The sequence below is a fragment of the Furipterus horrens genome, unplaced genomic scaffold (assembly GCF_987537825.1).
Source record: "Furipterus horrens unplaced genomic scaffold, mFurHor1.1.pri manual_scaffold_9, whole genome shotgun sequence".
Lineage (NCBI taxonomy): Eukaryota > Metazoa > Chordata > Mammalia > Chiroptera > Furipteridae > Furipterus > Furipterus horrens.
In genome coordinates, this window is record NW_028327179.1 from 42187391 (window position 1) to 42202925 (window position 15535).

The following is a 15535-nucleotide window of genomic DNA, read 5'->3' on the forward strand; positions in this document are numbered from 1 at the left end:
CTTACAGTCCAAGGCAATGGGGGGTCTGTCTTCCCCAGTGTTGGAATCACAAGTTGACAGGTCTTGTCTGTAGCCGGGGATGCTCCCAGGCGCTTCTCACCTCCTCTTAAATATGGGTGTCTGTGCTTACTGCCGTCCTGCTGCCATCACTGCTGCTGACATCGACAGCACAGCTTGACCTCTCTGCCCCAGCTTCACCCCTCCTACCCATCTGGACAAGCACCAACTTCTTTATAACTTCATATGTTGGCCTTCCATTTATTTTCTAGAACTTCCGGTTATCTCTGGTTTTGCAGTAGTTGTACTCCTTCTTAGTTGTGAAGGGAGATGGAGCGTGTCAGTGTAGGCCACCATCTTGGCCAGAAGTCTCCTGTGTGTGTTTGCCTCTGTGTCTTAGGTAGAGCTGTCATTCCTGTTACATTGTAAGGGGCAGAGTCTTAGGGATTCGTCAGTACAGGGTGACCTGTTTCACCATATTGTAGAGCTGTATGTGGGGGATGGGTCTGAGAAGGAACAATGCCACTTGCCCAGCACTCGCCCCTTTTCCAAGCACTTCTCCCACTTCCATATGGGGCTGGTGCCTCTCTAGCTGTTGCCCTGGCTGTCGTTCCCAGAGTGGATGGGTCTGCAGACATTCTAGGGCTGTGGGGGCCCTTTAAACAAGCAGACTCTGCTAAGAAACCAGCAGTTCCTGCCTCCACCCCAACCCCCACAGTCAAAAGCAATGAGGCTTGATTTTATCCTGTGCTGGGACCATGAGCTGCGTGGTCTGGTAAAGATCTGGGAACACTCCCCAGGTGTCCCTCCTGACTTTTTAAAACGTGTAACTGTGCTTTCCACTGGCCTGCCTCTGCTGCTGCTACCACCACATTGTGTTCTTTCCGCCCAGGCTCTGCCACTCCTACCTGTCTGGATGAATATTTCTTCTTTATATCTTTGTTTGTTGGACTTCCATGCAGTTTGATTTTCTAGAACTTCTGGTTGTTTCTAGTTTTGAGGTAGTTGTATTCCTTCTTAGTTGTGGAGGGAAATGCACTCCATTTTGGCTGGAAGTCTCATCTATTCTTTACTGAGAGTTCAATTACAGAGAGGAGGCAGCATGCTAGGTTTTATTTTTTATTTTCCAGTTTTCAAGAACAAATTGTTTTTCTATTTTCTACATATATAATCAGTTATTTTACATTGTGATGATCATATTTGCTAGATTTACCTACCTCTTTTAATATTATTATTGAAGCTCAAGTTGTTCTATCTTTGGCTAATGCAGTTTCCTGAAATTGGCTCTTGAGTCTTTTTTGACACGACTCTAGTAGTATAGTGGCTTCCCTGCTATCTAGTATAACAAAATGTTCCAAGCTTATATTAGTTTTCTAATTGCTCAGTAACAAATTGCCACAAATTTCAAGTCTTAAAATAACAGCCATGTTTATTCTCTCACAGTTTTGTAGTTCAAAAGTCCAGCACTGTGTGGCTGGGTTTTCTGCTTAGAGTATTATAAAACTGAAATCAAGATATTGGATTAGCCGTATTCTTATCTGGAGACTCAGGGAAGAACCTGCTTTCAAGCTTAGTGAAGTTGTCGGCAGATCCAGCTTCTTCAAGCTGTAGGACTGAGGTCCCTGTGTTCTTGCTGAGGGTCACTCCCAGGTCCTGAAGGCCTCATTTTTTCACATGATCACTTCTCCATCTTCAGCTAGGAATGACATGCTAAGTGTCCCTTGTGCTTTGTGGGGTTGTTTGTTTGTTTGCTTACTTACTTTATTTCCAGATTTATTGATGACAAATGACAATTAAGGTATTTAAAGTGTACAATCTGATGATTTGATATATGCCTCACTTGTGCTTTGAATCTCTGACCCCTTTTATAACCTGCAGAAGAAAACTCTGTGCTTTTAAAGTACTCATGTGATTAGGTCAGCTAATTAGGATACTCTCCACATCTTGGGGACTTTAGTTACATCTGCAAATCCCATCTTAGCAATATCTAGATTAATGTTTTGTTGCATAACCAATATAGGATTTGGGGGGTATTATAAACAAATACGTATATAATATTACATACAACAAAACTCATGAATTTATACTATTATTTTAATTCAAATTCAGAACTATAAGATTTTTATATAACTTCAGTATTTTGTATGTACCTCTGTTATCAAACCAAGGCTGAGGTAAGGCTGCCTGCCCTCCCCATAAGCAAATTCTGGAGGCAGAGTTTGGTGAAAAGTTAAGAAGTCTTTAGTCAAATGCTGCATAATCTCATAGAATGGCAGACTCTTGTCTCAAAGCTCATCCCCTCCAAGAAACCCAGAGGAAACCCCAGCCAGTCTCAGACAGACCAAACCCAACGGCAGTATCCAGAGTTCCTCCTCCCATTTAAGATACTGTCCCTTTGGAATCACAGGGGGTCACTGAGTGTTCATCCAGGCAGCCCAGCTTTTCTCCCAGCAAATGTCAGGCTTCAGGCTTCCTTCTCAGAACCCAAATGTGAGACCAGCACCACCATTGGCCATGTGGCTTCCAGGACCAGAAGGTCCAGCAAATGCACTGGCCAGTAAGTTTGTGAGGTGGGCAAGAGTATGTCCCTTCCTTCTCCTGCATTTATACTAGTTTCCCCAGGTGGGGCAGACCAAGTGCTTTCTTAGCCCAAACTTCCCTGTGCTCTGGGAGGGTCGGCCCCCCAACCAATCCCTTTTTCCCCTCAGGCTGGACTGACAGGTTTCTCTGGTTCAGCACCTCCCCCTGCTGCCCTTCTGACCTCTATGGCACAAGTACCTGCCTTCCCTGGTCTCACCCTCAATCAAGTACTGGAAGAGGGTAGGAGGGCTTTCCACACCATACAGTTTTTTCACTAGCCTTGCGCATGCTCAGAGCATCGCTTCCTCCTATTTCCATCTTGCCGGGGGAGGGGGGGTGGGGGGGGTGGGGGGGGTGTCTGCCGGCAGATATCATTTCCACTAATCCAACCAGGATTTTTGGTTATCAAAGAAACACATGATGAAAGGAATTAGAGTTTCCTGTAATTTCATTGCTTTACAACGTACTGCACACACAACTATTTCAGAATGGAATTAGAGTTTCCTGTAATTTCATTGCTTTACAACGTACTGCACACACAACTATTTCAGAATACCACCACTACTAATAAACATCTTGAAAACATTTTAAACTTTTTAAATTTAATAAAATATCTTGCATTTTCTCTAACCATTGAAAGTAGTTGTATTATGTCTATATTTTCAAATCATATAACCATTATATATTTCTTGTTAACTCTCATTTTGGCTTAATTCTGTAATTAATGGTATGTTTGATATACATCACTAGTTTTCATGTAGATGACTCTCTAGTTGTTTTAACTGCTGAAGGTTTTCATCTAGGAAGTACCTCAGAAGGATTCTTAAAAAATACATTCTTTGAGTTCTTGCATGATAATAAAAGTTTATCTCTGCTCTTCATAATAAAAAATCAGTTTTGTTTTATATAAAAATATCTGGTCCACATTTCCTTTCCTTTAGTATCTTAAACACATTATTTCAAATTCTTCTGTTGAAAAGTCTGATAACAAGCTATTTTTAGTTCCTTTATGATTCACTTGCTGTTTTTGCAAGACCAAAGAACTCCTTTGATACTAAAAGATTGTTTTTAATGTCCGTAATTTTATACTGTCTTGCTGTTGTTCACATTAAATCAATTTTCTTAACTATGCAGTGCATTCTTTCATTTAGTTTCAAAGTTTTTTAAAAACCGTAAATGTTTGCTTGAATTATCTTTTAATATTAGTTTGGTTTTATTCCTTTTGTTTTTGTCTTCAGGTATTTATATTATTCCTAAATTGGATATTCTTCATTATGTACACACACACATATACACGTATATACACAACTGCACAAAAACACACACATATATTACTTTTTATTCCTTTTAATTTTTTTTTTGTTTTATATTTAAACTTTTCATCTTTACCTTTTGGGAAGGTATTATTTATTGTTTGTTCATTTTTATTTTTCTTATAGTTTTAGTTTTATCAATCATTTCTTAGTTTCCTAGAAAAATTTGTTAATGCTATAACAAATTACCATAGGATTTCTGGCCAAGATGGAGGTGTAAGTACACATGCTGCATCTCCTCACAACTAAGAAATTTAGAACCATTTCAAAAAAAAAAAAAAATGGAAAATCCAGAAAATTGGAACTACAGGTAGGTTCATCAGAGAAATAAAGAAGAAATAATCAGCCAGAAAGGTAGGAGGAGTGGAGCCAGGATGGAGAGAAAGAGGAGCAGAGCAGCAGCTGCGGGGTGGTGCTTGGCGGCAGCATGGCTAGAGGCAGCGTGGCTAGCAGTAGCCATGGGGAAAAACACAGCCATACAGTTTAAACCCTAGAAGCAATCCCAGCCCCCAAACAAGTCTGCATAGCTTACGGTTCCAGCGTCAGGGAAAATAGAGCTGCATTGCTTCTGACTATGAAAGTAAGTTGGGGCTGCGGTGGAGGAAGAAGCTACTAGTCTCAAAAAGGAGGCAGCTTGCTTAGTATAGGAAGGGGGAGTAGTGCCTGGAAAAGCAGTGGCAACTGTCACTGTTCCCTCTCAGACCGCTCCCCCACATACAGTGCCAAAACAGTGAAATGGGTGCCAGCACTAAGGCTCCACCCCCTATAATGTAACAGGTGCAACAGCACTACCCAAATCACAGAGGCTAACACAGAAAGCTGTCAAGATGAGGAGAGAGAAGTATGGCCCAGAAGGGGGGCAGATCAAGGTCCCAGTGACACAACTAAGCAATGAGCAGATAGCATACCTAACAGATGAGGAGACAGAAAACTTAACAGACACCAGTTTAAGGCATTGGTGATAAAGATGCTCACAGACTTGACAGCAAAGTTTAAACAAAACAGTGAAAGAATGAAAGCTATCCTGGCTGAAATGAAGGAAAATCCATACAAAACAAGTAGTGAAGGAAAGGAAACCATGGTTCAAATCAACAAACTAGAACATAAGGAAGAAACAAATAGTCAACCAATACAAAAGGAAGAAATGAGAATTGAAAAAAATGAGAAGAAGCTTAGAAACCTCTGGGACAGCTATAAACGAGCCAACATCCAAATCATAGGGTTGCCAGAAGGTGAAGAGGGAGAGCAAGAAATTGAAAAATTATGTGAAAAAACAATGAAGGAAAAGTTCCGTACTTTAGGGAAGGAAATGGACATATGAGTCCAAGAAGCACAGAGAGTCCAAAACAAACTAGACCCAGGAAGAACCACACCAAGACACATAATAAAAATGCCAAATGTTAAAGACAAAGAGAGAATCTTAAAAGTAGCAAGAGAGAAGAGGAGACCTACAATGGGGTACCTATAAGACTGTCAGCTGATTTCTCAAAAGAAACTGCTGGCAAAAAGGACTGGCAGGAAATATTTAATGTGATGAAAAGCAAGGACCTAAAACCAAGACTACTCTATCCAGAAAAGCTATCATTCAGAATGGAAGGGCAGGTAAAGTGCTTCCCAGAATAGGTGAAGCTATTATTATATGAAAGGTTAAAGGGACTTATTTAAGAAAAAGAAGATCAAAAGAACTTTAAAATGAAAACAGTATCACAACTATCAATAACGGAAGCTAAGGAATGGAAACAAAGGCAAACTAAGTAGATAGCCAGACTGGGAACAGAATCATAGGAATGGAGAGCGTATGGAGAGAGGTCAGCTTGGAAGGGGCTGACAGGGAAGGAAATGGTGCAGGAATAAAGAAGCATAGTGGGAGGGTACGGAGTGGACAGGGGGATGTTGAGAGGAGCTTTATGCATGACCCATGGACATGGACTAAGGTGGGGGTACTGCTGGAAAGAGGGTGTTGCTGGGTGGAGGGGAGCAAAGGGAAAAGAAATTGGGACAACTGTAACAGCATAATCAATAAAGCATACCAAAAAATCAAAAAAGAAAAAGAAAAAAAACAAATTACCATAGACCAAGTGCCTTATAAACAGCATAAATTTCTTTCTCACAGCACTGGAGGCTGAAAGTCTGAGGGTGCTAGCACCGGGGGGGTTCTGGTGAGTACCATCTTCCAGGTAACACACTGTCAGCCTCTCCTTGCATCCCTGTATGGTGATAGGGGAGAGGGGAAGCAAGCTCTGTCCTGACAGTTGCTTCTTGACAAAGGTTTTTTTTTTTGAGAATCCATGTTTTTCTAATCTTTAAAACTTACATTGGGTAGAAATGGTAGTAAAAAAGAATTAAAAATATATTTTATTTATTTATTTTTAGACAAAGGGGAAGGGAGAGAGAAAGAAAGGGAGAGAAACATCAATGTGTGGTTGCCTGCACATGCCCTGACTGGGAATCGAACCAGCGACCCTTTGGTTTGCAGGCCAACACTCAATCCACTAAGCCACACCAGCCAGGGCATAAAAAACAATTTTGATTTCAAATTTCTGTAGGCTTTTCTTGTTGGTTTGATACCTCCATTCTTCTCAGAAGTAACTTGCTGCCATGCTAGTAGCTTTAGTAGCTTGGTTAAAATTATGGCTACCATCTTGATGATCCTTCTCCCCCAGAAACAAGGGAGTGCCTGCTGCAATCCTGGAAATTAAGCCTAGGTCTTATCCACGTATCTAAATTAGCTGATTCATTAAAACATTAAATTGTTTAAAGATGAAATCGAATAGCCATGCTTTACATTTTGAATTTTTATAGAGAATTTGAATGCAAGTAGTTAAACTCAGTACAAAGTAAACACAGCTGTCCAGATGTCTGAATTATCAAAAGACTTCATAAGTAAGCAGTTTCTTAGAAAAATGTTCTCTTTTGTTCAATTCCTGTAGCAGAGCCCATATTTATTTGTATAGGAAAATTCCATTTGTCAAATAGAGTAAGAGTAGAAATTAAGAAAAATTTTAATACCTTTATCTTTTATTTTCTGAGTCTAGAAAAATATAATAATGTACAAGGAATTTAGGGGAATGGTTGTGTAGATATACATCAATTTACATTTTTTTCTGGTTGTTAAAGTCTAAATTCCATTTGAAAAACTTGTATTATTTCTGAAATTTCCTCTGGTGTCTCCTTCAGAATTTTAGACCACCAAAGCATTTGTTAGTAAAAATGTGTCTATAAAATTATAACATAGTTTATTAGACTGTCAGTTATGAAATTTATTTAATCAGGTATTCATTCTACTTCATTAGAAAAGGGGAAAAAAGGAGAAATGTTTTAATGGTTCTCTGCAGCCGTGGTCATCATCTGAATTAGCAGAAGTCTCTCTTCCTCTTTGAGTCTACTCACTAAAAGACTGAGTTAGAATGCTGTACTGCGGAAGTGCAGATCATTCTAAGAAGCACCAACAAACAATAGGAGTCACAAAAATGGGGAGAGAGAGAAACAACCCCCCATCGAAAGGAAAGATAGAGTCCCCAGAAAGAGTGCTAAATGAAATAGAGGGGAGCCAACTATCAGATATGGAATTGAAAGCATGTATTATGGAGAAGCTCAATGAGCTCAGCGGAAACTACAAAGAACTCCAGAAAAACTACAGTGAACTCCAGAAGAACTATAAGGGACTTACTGAGAATTATACCAGCATCAAAAAGGACATGGAAGCTATCAATAAGAACCAGGAGGAAATGAAGAATACGATCTCTGAATTGAAGAACACAGTAGAAGGAATTAAAAACAGGCTAGAGGAAGCAGAAGATCGGATCAGCGAGCTGGAGGATAACGTACACAAAAACTCCCAGACAATGCAACAAAATGAAAAAAGACTGAACAAGACTGAAGAGGTTCTAAGACAGCTGCAGGACAACATGAAACATAATAATATCTGTATCATAGGAATTCCATAAGGAGAAGAAGAAGAGCAAGGAATAGAAAACCTCTTTGAAAAACTAATGACAGAAAACTTCCCTAACATGAAGAGAGAAAGAATCATGCAAGTCCAGGAAGCACAGAGGGTCCCAATGAAGATGAACCCCAACAGGCCCACCTCAAGACACATCATAATTAAAATGCCAACATTCAAAGACAAAGAGAGAATCCTAAAAGCAGCAAGAGAGAAACAACTAATAACATACAAGGGAGCTCCAATCAGGCTATCATCAGATTTCTCACCAGAAACACTACAAGCCAGAAGGGGATGGCAAAATATATTCCAAGTAATGAAAAACAAAGGCCTACAACCAAGAATACTCTACCCAGCAAGGCTCTCATTCAAAATGGAACGTGAAATAAGGAGTTTCTAAGACAAAAGAAGGCTAAAAGAATACATCTCCACCAAACCAGCATTGCAAGAGATGCTAAAGGGTCTGCTTTAAGAAGATGAAGAAACAGAGAGAGACAGAGAGGAACACGAGTACAAAGGGGGAAAATGACAATGAGTAAGTACTGAAAGAAAGAAGGAACTTCTACCATTTGCAACAACATGATTAGAACTAGAGAGAATTATGCTTAGCGAAATAAGTCAGGCAACAAAAGAAACTTACCTTATGCTATCACCTGTTACAGGAAACTAATGAACAACACAAACAAATGAGCAAAACTGAACCAGAGGCAAGAAGAATGTCAAATGCCTTGCAACTGGAGGTCTTTCCGATAAGACAACCTTACAGATCTATAAACTTGTGTGGGGGTTATGTTACATAAATTAACATGTGTTTTCTGTTTTCAAAGGGCATAAGCCTACGATCTCATTACCTGAGTGATTGTCTGTATGTTTAGGCCTCACTCAATCCTGTCTGCATTGCTGCCTCCTGAGACTCAATGGTTTGGCTGAACTAAGCGGCTGGGTTGGTGAAGAACGGGGTGGTCTGTGGGCTTCACTTTAAAACTGGTTTCTCTTTTCTATCCTAATGGCTTGGACAGAAAGAGCCCAGAGGCCTGAGAGGGGGGAAACCTAAAATATTTCCCTCAGTCCAAACTAAGTATAATGGGCAAAAGCGTTTCGGAAAGGTGAGATGTACCTGGCATACCTTCCTCCAAAGAAGCCCTTCTTTTCCCTAATGTGGGACATTGAAAAATTAATACCTGTCTTTTGTCATCTAGTGGTTACGGATTGAATGATGTCCTTTAACCCTGTTGCCCCCAGAAAAAAAAAAAAAAAGAATGCTCTACTGCTCCATCCTGTTTTTTGCAAGCTGGACTTTTATATCAGAATTTGAGAACTTTGTGACTAAAATAGGAGAACCCAGAATACTGTTTAATATAATGTATACATTCAATAATATTTAACAGGAAACTGTTTTCCACCATTTTAAAAGAAAATATTTTTCTTCAGTAAAATCTAAAACTTCTCTATACTTCTTGAATGTTCTCCAGACAAAAGTACTATGTGGGGCAAGGGCCATAATAACAATAAAATCAGAACTTTGTGTTCAGTTGCATGTATGCAAGACCCCTGTTCCATAATGTAACTTGTATGTTTTATTGAGACTAATTATGTGCCAACAATGAAACATGTACTGAAAATCAAGAATGGAATTTCCTAGCTTGCTGGTGAAGGAAAGCTTTTGGAAAAGTGTCATTACCTGTACTCTCTCCAACATAAGATAATTATGATTCAATATCTAGAAACTTTTCCCCAAGGAGATGCTAAATATTTAAGCAAGTCATATAACTTCTGGCTTGCTTTTGCATTAACCTAAAATATTTTTTTAGTACAAACAGGGCATAACTTTTTGGAGTAGATTCTTAAAATCAAATAATTCAAAGGTTATTGTTTTGTTATTGTTTTACATTTCTAACTTCGCATTTTCATGGGAAAAATCAGTATGTAACCACTAAGACACCCATATCTGTTCCTTACTTCCACTTTATAAAATCTCTAAATTTTGGTGTGAGTTATACAAAGCATCAGATTGTAATGTGCAGATGCTCTGTTCACCAAAAACAGTTACTTCCTTTATCATAAGATGGCACTGCACACAGTTCTAAATGAGCTATTCTTCCTCAGGGGAGGACATTGTACAGCATTCAAGAGAAATCAGCATGGCCCTTGAACATTCCTGCTTTGCTTCCAGGACATTGGGAAGGAATATAGAATGGCCACACAGAAGGAAAGAATGACTTGCCAAACTCCAAAAGTGTGTCAAAAGAAATAGAAGAAATAAACTTTATTTTTCAGAATAATTATAATGTGGAATAAACAAGAAAAAGAGGAGATACAACTGTAAAAGATTCTGCCCAAATAAGTCTTTTGTTTGGGCTTGAACATAAGAAATAAGACAAAAAGGAAAGGGAAGGATGAAAAAAAAAAATTTTAAGTGGCAATTTTGAGCACCGTGGATGTGCTTTAAAAACGTGTGGGGGCATTAAATTGCCAAAAGGAGAATCCTCTCTTCCCTTTCCTTCCTCACAGGACCTAAGTAGAAAATCAGACTTGGCAATAGAATCAGCTATGATTGCATTTTAGATATGCAAATGTAAGCAATGGGTAGAAAACTTCATCTCTGGTTTTTTATCACATTTGCAGTAAATTTTTGCAGAGTTAATATCACTTTCTGCTTAAAGACCTTCAGTGGCTTTCCATTTCACTCATAATTAAATTCAGGCTCCTGGAGTTAATTAGTACCAGACTATGAACGGTTTTTACAGGTTTGCCATGACGTGATGTACTTATGACAGATGGAAAAAATCAATCATGTCATTAAACAGAGTTCAATTCAGCTGACCTTTTTCTTTCTCATCAGGCTTTTTCAATAAAGGAAGCACTACATTGATTAACTATAAGCACAGCCACACTAACATAGAGTGCCCTCGTTACCCTGCCACTTTGCTTTTTCAGACTCTCTCCCTTGTTTCATAGGCTCAATGCACTATGACTTTTCAGCACCTAAAATGAATGAACCAGGTTGTTTTTCATGATTCAAGCATCTTTGCATACTGCTTCTATTTCTGTCTGTCACCATCCTTCATGTCACACTTCTGATCTTATAGCGGTATTCCCAGGCCATCTAATCTATAGTTGGTTATCCTATTTGACTGCACCTATGCTTTTTATGTCTATTATCATAAGTCATAACTAGAGAGTGGGGCAAAAAGTAGGTTTACAGCTGTTCTTATGTAAAGTAATGCAAACATTAATAAATAATAAAAAAATAAACTGATTTGCATGCTCGCAACTGTAAACCTGCTTTTGCCCCACCCTGTATCTGCATGAATAATGCACAGGCTTTGTGTTTCAGATAGATTTGAGAAAGACATATATGATGGGTTCTCTAGTGAGCTAATTGTTCACTAGCCTATGATAAGTTCTGGGAAGTCATATTTTAAAGAAACCTATAGTGAACTTTAATTCAGAGCTTCCAAAAAATTACTTTTAGTATTAACATTTCAGGAAGCTACATGGAAAAAGAACTTTTAGAAAACACTACTAAAATCCATTCAAGCTCTGCATTTTATAGAAGATGAAACATGCTCAGATTAGTGATTGCCCATGCTATAAATGTAGCTAATAATAGTACAGTGTGGCTTTGATGGACACAGTCATATTGACAGAGGATTTATTTCCACGGTGACTGATCCCACTCTAACCATTATTTATAATTAAAAAAAAATCTTATTCATTGATTTTAGAGAGAGAGAGGAAAGGAGAGGGGGAAAAAAACATTAATTTTGTTTTCCCAATTATGGATGCATTCATTGGTTGATTGTTGTATGTTCCCTGATCCAGGATCAAACCTGCAATCATGCCGTATCAGAATCATGCTCCAACCAATGGAGCTACCTGGCCAAGGCCACTGTTACTTTTTATTACTACTGTTTTACTGTATTTGTGCTGGCTTTTTAATTTTATTTTATTAATTATTTCCAATTAAAGTTTATATTCAATATAATTTTATATTAGTTTCAGGTGTATAACATAGTGGTTAGATAATCATATACTTTAGAAAGTGTCTCCCCTTATATTTCTAGTACCCACTTGGCACCATACATAGTTACTACAATATTATTGACTATATATGCTATACATTTCATCACCATAACTATTCTGTAACTACCAATTTGTACTTCTTAATGCCTTCACCTTTTTCACCAAGGCCCCTAACCCCCCTCCCCTCTCTCAACCATCAACCATAGTCTGTTCTTTGTATCTATGTGTCTGTTTTTTGTTTATTTATATTGTTCTTTAAATTCCATATATAATTGAAATTATGTTATTTCTCTGACTGAATTATTTCACTAGACTGTTTTTACTGATCTTTATTCCAGTAGCTGTTTTTAAAACTAGCATAGACTAAATTTTATCAGAATACACAAAATATTTATTTGGATATCTGCTTTCTTTTTCTCCACTCCTACCTACAGAAAGTTGTTCTTCATTATTTCATTGCATTTTGGTAGGTCAAGTAGAATAACAAAGATTTATTTCAATATCTCCCTCTGCATTCTAGTGAGTTCTTAAAGGGGAGGGAGTTTATGTTATTCATTCAAAATTATTTAGGGCCCCCATAAGAAATCAATACTAGAGGATATAAATATGAAGAATGTTTCTCTGGAGATATTCAAAGTCTAGAGGGGAGGTTGACATAAATACAAGCAATTATAATGTGTCAGACTGATGTGTTCTATGACAGAGAAAGATTTGTTGTGAGGAAGGGTTCTGGGATTGCTTTCTAAAGTGGCAATAGGTGAGTTAGATGGGACAATCAGCTAGAGGTTTTCACCCTCCGGAGGAGGAAGAAAAAGGCAGAGGTAACGTCATAATGCAATCATGCTGTTTCTCTCACCTAGAATGCTCTACCCTGGCTAAATTTTAATCCATGTGTCATTAATTCTTATCTCCTCTAGACTGGCCTTTATTATTAGGTTGATACAAGTAATAAATTAATAAAACTTTAATGTTTTAGAGCTGTGCTTAACTGATATGGTAGCCAATTACTAGATGGGTCCATTTAAGTTTCATTAAGATTAAATACAATTTAGTTCGTCACTCACACAAGTGTTTATAGCCACATTTTCAAGTGTTTCTTTGACCACTGCAGAAATGACTAAAATGAAAAACCCCAAAACTGTATTGTCTATCTTCCATATGTGTAGTACAATATGTTTTTCAAAATCCTTTCCCTATGATATCTTACTTGATTCTGAGAAAGAGGTGCAGAGGGATTATCATCATTGCCATTACCAGGATGCAGGATGTGAGAGACAGCTACTTAGTTGACTCACCAACTTCACATTGGTGGCAGCACCGGGGTTTAAATAGAAGAATTTTGACTCAACTACAGACGCCTTTCTTGGTGAGAGATTTAAAAAAAAGAAAGAAAACCCAACCCTCTTCCTCTTCGTCATAAATTCTCGGAAAATCACATTCTAAGAGGAAGCTAAAAGCAATGAAGAAAATAGATGAATTTTTACCCTTACTGAAGTCATCCCGCCTAGTGATTCTTTGTGACAATTTCTTAGCAACATACTGTAGAGCCAAATGACAAGATAAGATGGTAAGAGAAATATATGCATTTAAATCAAACTGAAGGAAATACAGCTAAGAATGTGATCATCAGCAAATAATGTAAAGAGCTCAAAATCCCCTAGTCATCCATGTAAGACTGTTTATCTGATTGGCTGAAATGAGAGGCTAATTTATAGTGACAGCAGCTGCAGCTCCTTAGCAACGTCCTTCGTGTCCAGCATTTCAGAGTCAGTCAGGCATCCAAGCAGCACTGCCATTTCATCATTCTCAATCCTACTTTTACTTACACGTACAAGCAAATGAGGGGAAATAAATGGGAAGGATATAGGAGTAGCTCCATTTATGAGGATATTCTCCATAATGTAGATTAACAGTAGAAATATGTTAAACAAATAAAACAGACTATAGAATCCTCAGCCTAAGAGCCAAAGCTCTAAATCACATAATATCCATGGCCTAGAGTGCAATGTGTGACTCATAAAGTTTTAATTTGTGTAAGTGGATGTTCCTGGTAACACATAAAGACACAAAGCTGCGATAAAGTTTCCATGGAAAGCACTTTTCAAACACAACATCAGCCTTACTTTATAGGGAGCCTACAGAAGTTTTGATTGAGGTCTTCAGGGTGTGCATCCGGGGATGCTAAGGACAGCATCTGAGTCATTAGACTAAAAGGAAAATTCCACTAGCTTCTTATTAATTTTAATAAAGCAGGATAAAATTTAATAAAGCAAGATTAGATTGCTAGGCACTTTACCAATGAGTATAAATATTTGTTGAATGAATAAACCCGTTTCTGGAGGATGTTCTCACTTGGTTATTTCTTATATACTAATTATTTTATTATCCATCACAATATAAAAGTTTGTTAGTAAAGTAATAAAATATATTTTTATGGGAGGAGGACCAGGACTGGGTGGGTAGGCCCTGGCAGTCTGGAAATAGGATTCTCCTATGGTATTACAGGAAAAGCATTTTGGGGACACACACACACAGGATTTTAAGCAATAATGGCAATGTTAATTAGAGTGAAAAGAGGTAGTACACTCTCAGAGAGGCAGAGAGTGGGCAGAAAGTGGCTGTGTGGACTCAGGAAAGGAAGTTCCAGACGCAAAAGGAGAGTCCGGTGCTGCTGCTCGCTGCTTCCCCAGATGCAAGTCTTGTGCAGACCCTTAGAGTTTAGAGAAAAGAAGGCCAAAAGTACATGCTCAGGAGAAAGGAATGGGGATGTTCCAAGGAGGCACACACTGGGTTCTTTATGTAGCTTGCATAAATTCTCTTGAGTTCAGGAAAAGAGCATACTTTCTTTCCAACTACCCAGTCTCTTTCCTGGCTTTTCCTGAGCTTGTGCTTTCGCCCTCCCCCCTCTAATTCCTTTCTTGGATTCTCCAGGGTTTGTGCCCTTCTTCAGTCCAATCTTTCCCCCCAGACTTTCCCAGGCTAGTCTCCTCCCCCTTTATGGTCACCATTTTAGCTTCTACTGCACATGCCTCTTAGTTTTGCTTGGCATTTGCCTCTTGCACATGCGTTCGGTGAAATAAATTTTTCTTCCCGTTTTCTCACTCCTCCCTTAAATCCAGAGGAACAGTGCTGGTTGCTCCCTGGGGTGACTGAGAAGTGTTTTTCCTGCCCACTCAGGTCCCTGGAGTGATTGTGAAACTTTTTTCCTAGTTAATTAGGCTTAGTCAGCTGGTTCTGTTTGCTCCCTTCCCTTTGTTAATATCTAACTAACTGCCTATTGTAACACATTGATTACACCCGATGTTATTCAGCTTTCCCTTCCTCCCTGGTGTCTTCCCTTCCTACCTGACCTGCCCTCCTTTTTCCAATCCTGATCACAGAAATCTCTCTATTTGTACTATCGACATGATCAACAACTAGTTGGCTATTTTAACATTGTAAGTTTTTACTTTAATGTATATTATGATAGGGAAGAATAAGAAGAATATTTCTGGAGAAAAAAATTAGTGGGATAAGTCTTTCAATTGTCAATAAATTCTCTAATTTCATAATCTATTGCAGATGTTTTGAAAGCAAGGGAAAGATTATTTTTGCTATATGTATTAACAGAGTAGTCATCTTACCTCTAGTTAGCCTTTCTTATATTTAGACATGATTACTAACCTCCATAAGTACT

General features: G+C 38.4%; 1 long non-coding RNA gene across 2 annotated transcripts in view; it reads left to right on the plus strand.

Annotated features, from left to right (window-relative positions):
* LOC150001648 (uncharacterized) overlaps positions 1-15535 on the plus strand; it is a 97591-nt gene that overhangs the window by 26203 nt on the left and 55853 nt on the right. Inside the window, exon 1 of one of the 2 annotated variants that reach the window (XR_016512988.1) lies at positions 15203-15296. The exons of the other annotated variant lie outside the window; for it this stretch is intronic. This is a non-coding gene — a long non-coding RNA (uncharacterized LOC150001648). Of the gene's footprint in view, positions 1-15202; positions 15297-15535 lie in introns of those variants that run through there. 2 annotated transcript variants of the gene reach the window in all.